The sequence below is a fragment of the Triticum dicoccoides genome, chromosome 6B (genome assembly GCF_002162155.2).
Source record: "Triticum dicoccoides isolate Atlit2015 ecotype Zavitan chromosome 6B, WEW_v2.0, whole genome shotgun sequence".
NCBI lineage: Eukaryota > Viridiplantae > Streptophyta > Magnoliopsida > Poales > Poaceae > Triticum > Triticum dicoccoides.
In genome coordinates, this window is record NC_041391.1 from 105016355 (window position 1) to 105022853 (window position 6499).

The following is a 6499-nucleotide window of genomic DNA, read 5'->3' on the forward strand; positions in this document are numbered from 1 at the left end:
GACGCGGGAGTGGCTGCAGGCGGCGGCGCGGGTGTGTTCGGCAGTGGGCGGACACGTCCGGCGGCTGAGAGGGAGAGAGGCTAGGGTTAGGGTGGATTCATCCGCAAATTTTGGGGGAGAGGGCCTATTTATAGATAGAGGGAGTTAGGAGAGTCCAAATGAGGTGCGGTTTTTGCCCACACGATCGTGATCGAATGGCAGAGAGGATGTATGGGAGTTAGATGGGCTAGTGGGATGCAAAGAGAGAGGGGCTTTCGGTTAACTCGGTTAACCGTTGGGGCATCAAACAACCTCCAAATGGAACAAAATTTGACGGGCGGTTTACCGGTGATATACCTAGGCCACTCGGCAAATCTCGGCCCATTCCGAGAATGTTTTTCGGCGGCTCAAAAAACAAGGTTTGAGAGGGGCGACGGGTGGATGCGAGTGTGGTTGGGCTCAGAACGGACAACAGAGAGAACCGGGGGAACCCGAACGGATGCAAGTTTTGAAAAACATGTAGATGAAATGCAGATGATGACATGGCAAAGTGCAACACGCAAGCACACGACATGGCAACAACGGCGAATAAATGGAAGACACCTGGCGCATCGGATTCGAGGCATTACAACTATCCTCCACTAACAAGAGATCTCGTCCCCAGATCTTTGGAATGAGACAGGAGAGAAAGAGGAAGAGGTGAAGTAAGAACGCAAGAGAGAAGATGAACAGAGTAAAGAGCACTCGGGTAGAACAGATGAATGGCGAATATGACGAGAATGAAAAGCTCAAGAAACAAGATAGACTCTGAAACCACTCTGGTTAGAACAAGATAGAAAAGGAATAAGAATGAAAGAATTTTGGCAGCATTCCGACTGAAAATGGAAGGAATGGACAGCTAAACTTCACCCAATGGGATGACACTTGACAATGGATTAAAATGATAATCAAGGAAAAGGAATATGAAGGAACCACCGTAAGAATTCGAAAATGACTGACAAAAGAGAATGAATCACCGGGAAGAATTAGAAGAACCCATATGCTTGAGGGGATTTAGGTGCGAAATAACAAAGAGCTCACAAGTTGATTAAAGAGTACTAGACAGATGCGTCGGGATAATTGGATAATGATAGATGGAACGTGAGGACAAAGAATTCTTCTGGAATGATGGCCTCTGGTGAAATGAAACGGAAATCAACTCCTGAAATACTCCGGATAGGTAAGAAAAAGGAATATCTGACAAATGTAATAATTCGAGAGGATAACATGAAGCTAGAACCACGAATCTTCGAGAGAGCGGACAAGATTTAGAAGGAACTCTTCTTCGATCTTCAACTGACGACGAGAAACACCACCAAAATTTTTGAGATACACCGTGAGAATGAAAAGCGAAGAGGTTGAGCCAACAATGAAATGATTTGAAATCGATCTTGGAAAGGCATCTGACTGATGAAATTCATGCTTACGTCAAACTCTGAAAAGAATTTGGTAATAACTCCAGAATAATTAGAAGAGTCAGGTAAGATCCTGGGAAAAAATCTGTGGGTTAGGGCCCACTAAAGAAAACATTGTTGAAAAAGGATTGTTGAACAGATAGATGATGCACCAGAACAATTGAAATATTTGAATGAGGTGATAACCTCGAATTAAGTGGAACACAGACGAATCTCCTGAGATGTCTTCTACACTCCAGAACGATAATCAGGCGAGAGGCGAACAAGCAGGGAAAACACTTGATTCAAGAAAAAGAATATGATCAACCCAAAAAAAACTTGAATTGAATCCACCAGAGAAGAAAAAGAGATGAAGAATGTCAAACAAGGCGAGAATTTACCAGTTGAAATAATAGAGGGAAGACTGAAAAGGCTCCACATGAATGAAATTGATGCTCGAATAGAGATTCAGACTCCGGGAAGAAGAGGGTGGGAGGGCGAGAAACACAAAGGCAACTTGGAAGTTGGAACCGACGAATAGGTTGAAGAGAAAACACTGGTTGAAAGAATGCAAAGGCTTCGCACGAGTAGGATGGATACTCGATTGCGGACTCCGGCTCCGAGAAGAAAAAGGGTGGGCGGGTGGGAAAAGAAAACAATTGACGGCAGAGAAACAACTTCGTTGAGAGCGAACTGAGGATTGAACTTGCAAAAACAAAGAGGGTCAAATCGTCTTGACGAGAAAATGCACCGGATGAAAAGAGATGAGAACCAACAATCGGAAATCCAACTGCGTGATCCTAAAGAAAATTTGAAGGGGAAGAGGAGTAACTCAAAACACCTACGTCAAGATTCCTCACCAGAGGGACGAAGGGGCTGAGGAGTAAAAAAATTCCTACTCTCCGATATAACTAGACTCCGAAAACAGTTTTCTTCTAGACTGGACAACGGCCAACTACGATCAATCAGGGGGGCTCCTATGGTCGGTCGAGGCTCTGATACCAACTTGTCATGCCCAATATGCGACCCTATCCTAAAGGAACTCGAAGGTCCCACCAAGGATAGAAGCGCATATTGGAGACGCTTTTGCAAGGTGGGTATCATTACATCATACAGTTGGGGATACATACAAAAGGCATACAATTCCACATGAATACACCATCATCATACATAGGGCAACATCGGACTACAGATGACACACAAATAGAAACTCAAACAACATCCACCCTGCTAGCCCAGACTGCCGACCTGGAACCTATCCCCTGAACGATGAAGCAGAAGAAGAACTGAAGCAAGCAAGCATCGCTCTCACGTCATGATCATCGCATTACATATACCTACAACTGTTGTTGTAGTAATCTGTGAGCCATGAGGACTCAGCAATACCATTGCCATGGGTATCAAGACTAGCAAAGCTTAATGGGTAAGGAAAGGATAAGTGGTGAGGTTGTAGCAGCGACTAAGCATATATGGTGGCTAACATACGCACATAAGAGCGAGAAGAGAAGCAACGCAACGGTCGAGAAGTTAGAAGTGATCAAGAAGTGATCCTGAAACTACTTATGTTCATGCATAACTCAAACCATGTTCACTTCCCGGACTCCAGCGAAAAGAGACCATCACGGCTACACACGCGGTTGTTGCATTTTAATTAAGTCAAGTGTCAAGTTATCTACAACCGGACATTAACAAATTCCCATCTGCCACATAACCGCGGGCACGGCTTTCGAAAGTTTAAACACTGCAGGGGTGTCCCAACTTAGCCCATTATAAGCTCTCACGACCAACAAAGGATATTCCTTCTCCCGGGACCCGATCAGCCTCAGAATCCCGGTTACAAGACATTTCGACAATGATAAAACAAGACCAGCAAGACCGCCCGAATCTGTCAACAAATCCCGATAGGTGCTGCACATATCTCGTTCTCAGGGCACACTGGATGAGACAAACTACGAGTAAAACCAACCCTCAAGTTTCCCCGAGGTGGCCCCGTAGGCTGCTCGGTTCGGACCAACACTTAGAGAAGCACTGGCCCGGGGGGGGGGTTTAAAATAAAGATGACCCTCGGGTTAATTACTCCCAAGGGAAAGGTTATAGGTTATTAGGCAAATGTAAAACCAAAGTTGGGCCTTGCTAGAGGAGTTTTATTCAAAGCGAATTGTCAAGGGGTTCCCATATACCCGGCCGCGTAAGGAACGCAAAATCAAAGAACATAACACCGGTATGATGGAAACTAAGGCGGCAAGAGTGGAACAAAACACTAGGCATAAGGCCGAGCCTTCCACCCTTTACCAAGTATATAGATGCATTAATTAAATAAGAGATATTGTGATATCCCAACATAATCCTGTCCAACATGGAGCAATCTTCAACTTCACCTCCAAGTAACAACGCTATAAGAGGGGCTGAGCAAAGCGGTAACATAGCCAAGCAACGGTTTGGTAGGAAGGATGAAAAGGTTAGAGGCTGACATGGCAATTTGGGAGGCTTGATAAACAAGTGATAGGTACCGCAGCATAGCGATAGAACGAAGCAACTAGCATAGCAATGATAGTAGTGAGATCTAGGGAAATTGTCATCTTGCCTGAAATCCTGCTAGGAAGAAGAACGGGTCCATGAAGAAGATGAACGGGCGAAGACGAACCAAGCGTAATCAAACGAATCCTCACGATTGCAACAAATCCGGTAAGTCCCCATATGCAAATTTCGAAATTGATCTATATCTAAATAAACCTTATGTTCAAGTTTTTTAATAGCAAGTTAAGATGCACCAAGATGATCTACACGAAATTCTAGTCAAGTTACATATAAAGTTCATTTAGTTCGGAGCTACGGCCTAGAAGATATGAGCAAAACAAGTTAAATATGGCATTGATGCAAAATGCAATCAAACATCAAACAAACACTTTCAACACAAGGATGCAACATGATAAGATGGAACTACATGCAATTTTAAGCAAGTTTCATATAGAGCATGCGTAAAACAGAGCAACGGTGCCACACATACACTCCAAAGAAGATATAACAACAATCTGCCCAAAACAGCAAGTAGGCACTTTGCAAACATCAAAACAACATGCTACAGGAACCAAATAGCATAAACTTGATATGCACTTCATGTACAGATAACATACTTCAAATATCATTAAGTTTCAGGTTCATATGCATCAATATTAAACCAATATGATCAAAAAAATGCAACTTTGTAACACAGGAGCATATACATGAGCATAGTTAATATGATGGCAAGTTGAGAGCAAGAAAGAGACAAGCTACAGCAAGTAAACGTATCAACCAAGGGCAGGCATCAAAGTACACATAACAAAGAGAATATAACGTCATGGCATTATATACCTATGGCTCATGGATTAGTGGGAACCAACATGACAAGATTGAATGTTCAAACAGTTTCAGCAAGTGTAAAATAGCAACATTATCATAGCATGTATGCAAGCATGAAACAGAGGCATATGACATCCAAAATTATCAAACATGGCATGTGAACAAAGTACTCATAGCATACTTCAAATCATGTAACTTGAGCATCTCTAAAAGAGGCATAGAATAATACCTATCAAGCTCACAACATAGCATCATGAAGTTAACAGGAATCTGGAACATTATATAAGCATGTTCATAGCAATGAAAGCATATGCTACAGGACATATATATAGGGCATCAAAAGGCATATCATGATATAGAATAACATAGAAATCAAAACATGTCAACTATGAAACTCCATATTATGCATGTATTAATTGAAAGCATCAAGCAAACATGGCAACATGATATAGCAGTTTCAGCATTGACAGAACATTAATAGCAAGTAGCCTACTTCACGAGGTTGATGCACTCACTACAGGGCATATAAAAATACATGGATTCCACCCCTGTAAAGATGTCATAAATATGCTTCTAAAACATATAGACATCATGCTCATAGGATGCACACAAAAAACGCAACAAAAATAACAAATCAGCAAATTACAGCAGTTTCCAGTTGTTAACAGCAACATGCACTTTTGCAACAGGGATTAAGATATCAAGATGCACCCTAACATGAATTCAAAGCACATAAACATGTAGAGAATGAAGAGCAGAACATGTGCATATCAAGATCATCATCATAGCATCAACAGGGACAAAGTTGTGGCACTCACAAGATGCACAAATGATGTTAAGAATCAGCAGATTCCAGCAGTTTATATCACATAGCAGTTTTGTAACGAAGGTTAAGGCAACAATATGTATAGGACCATGTATGCAAACTAGTCCATCTTCTAGAGCATCAAGAGATTAACATTTTTGACATATTATGCATGCAAAACGGAGTCACATGCTAAAAGATACATGCACCACAATATGCACACTTAATATGAATTTTCAGGGACAACAGTTTTAACATACAAAAAAAACAGGTTGAGCGTCATATACTAAAACATGCACGGGTGAGGGTTAGGACGGGCTCGCTCACCTCGAGCCACTTGGGCCAGATGCTGAGAGGAAGGTGGGCTCGAGGGTGATGGGTCGGGCCTTGGGGGGGCATGGCCCACGCGGCTGGATCGGGCGCTCGGTGCGCTCCCGAGCAGGAAGACGAGTAGGGCACCAGTGGCGGCGGCTTGCTCCGGTTCCAGCGACGGCGAGGCTCCGGCGAGCCGAGGTGAGGCCGGGAATGGGAGGAGGGCCCCCGGATCCGGCAGATCCCAGCTGGATCTGGCCGGAGGAGGCCGGCGGCGAGATGCAGAGGGCGGGGTCGGCCGGAGCACAAGTCAGCGAGGCCATGGCGAGCGGGAGCCGGGACGGTGGCGCGGGGAGAGGAGGTCTGGGGTGCACGGCCCATGTTGGGATTGACCTGACGACGTAGTTGGTCGCCGACGATGGGGTTCGCCGGAGTGGGGGGCCTGCGGGAGGCGCGGCGACGGTGTCCGGTGGCGGCGACAGCGAACGGGCGGCGGCGAGCGGAGGCAAGGCGCGGGAGGCGCGCGGGCCAGCGGGCTGCGGTGGACGGGCCCCATGTGTCCGTGATGGGCTCGGCGGGCCTCGGCGGCGGGGCGTCCGGGATGGACACGTGGCGGCGTGGGAGTGGC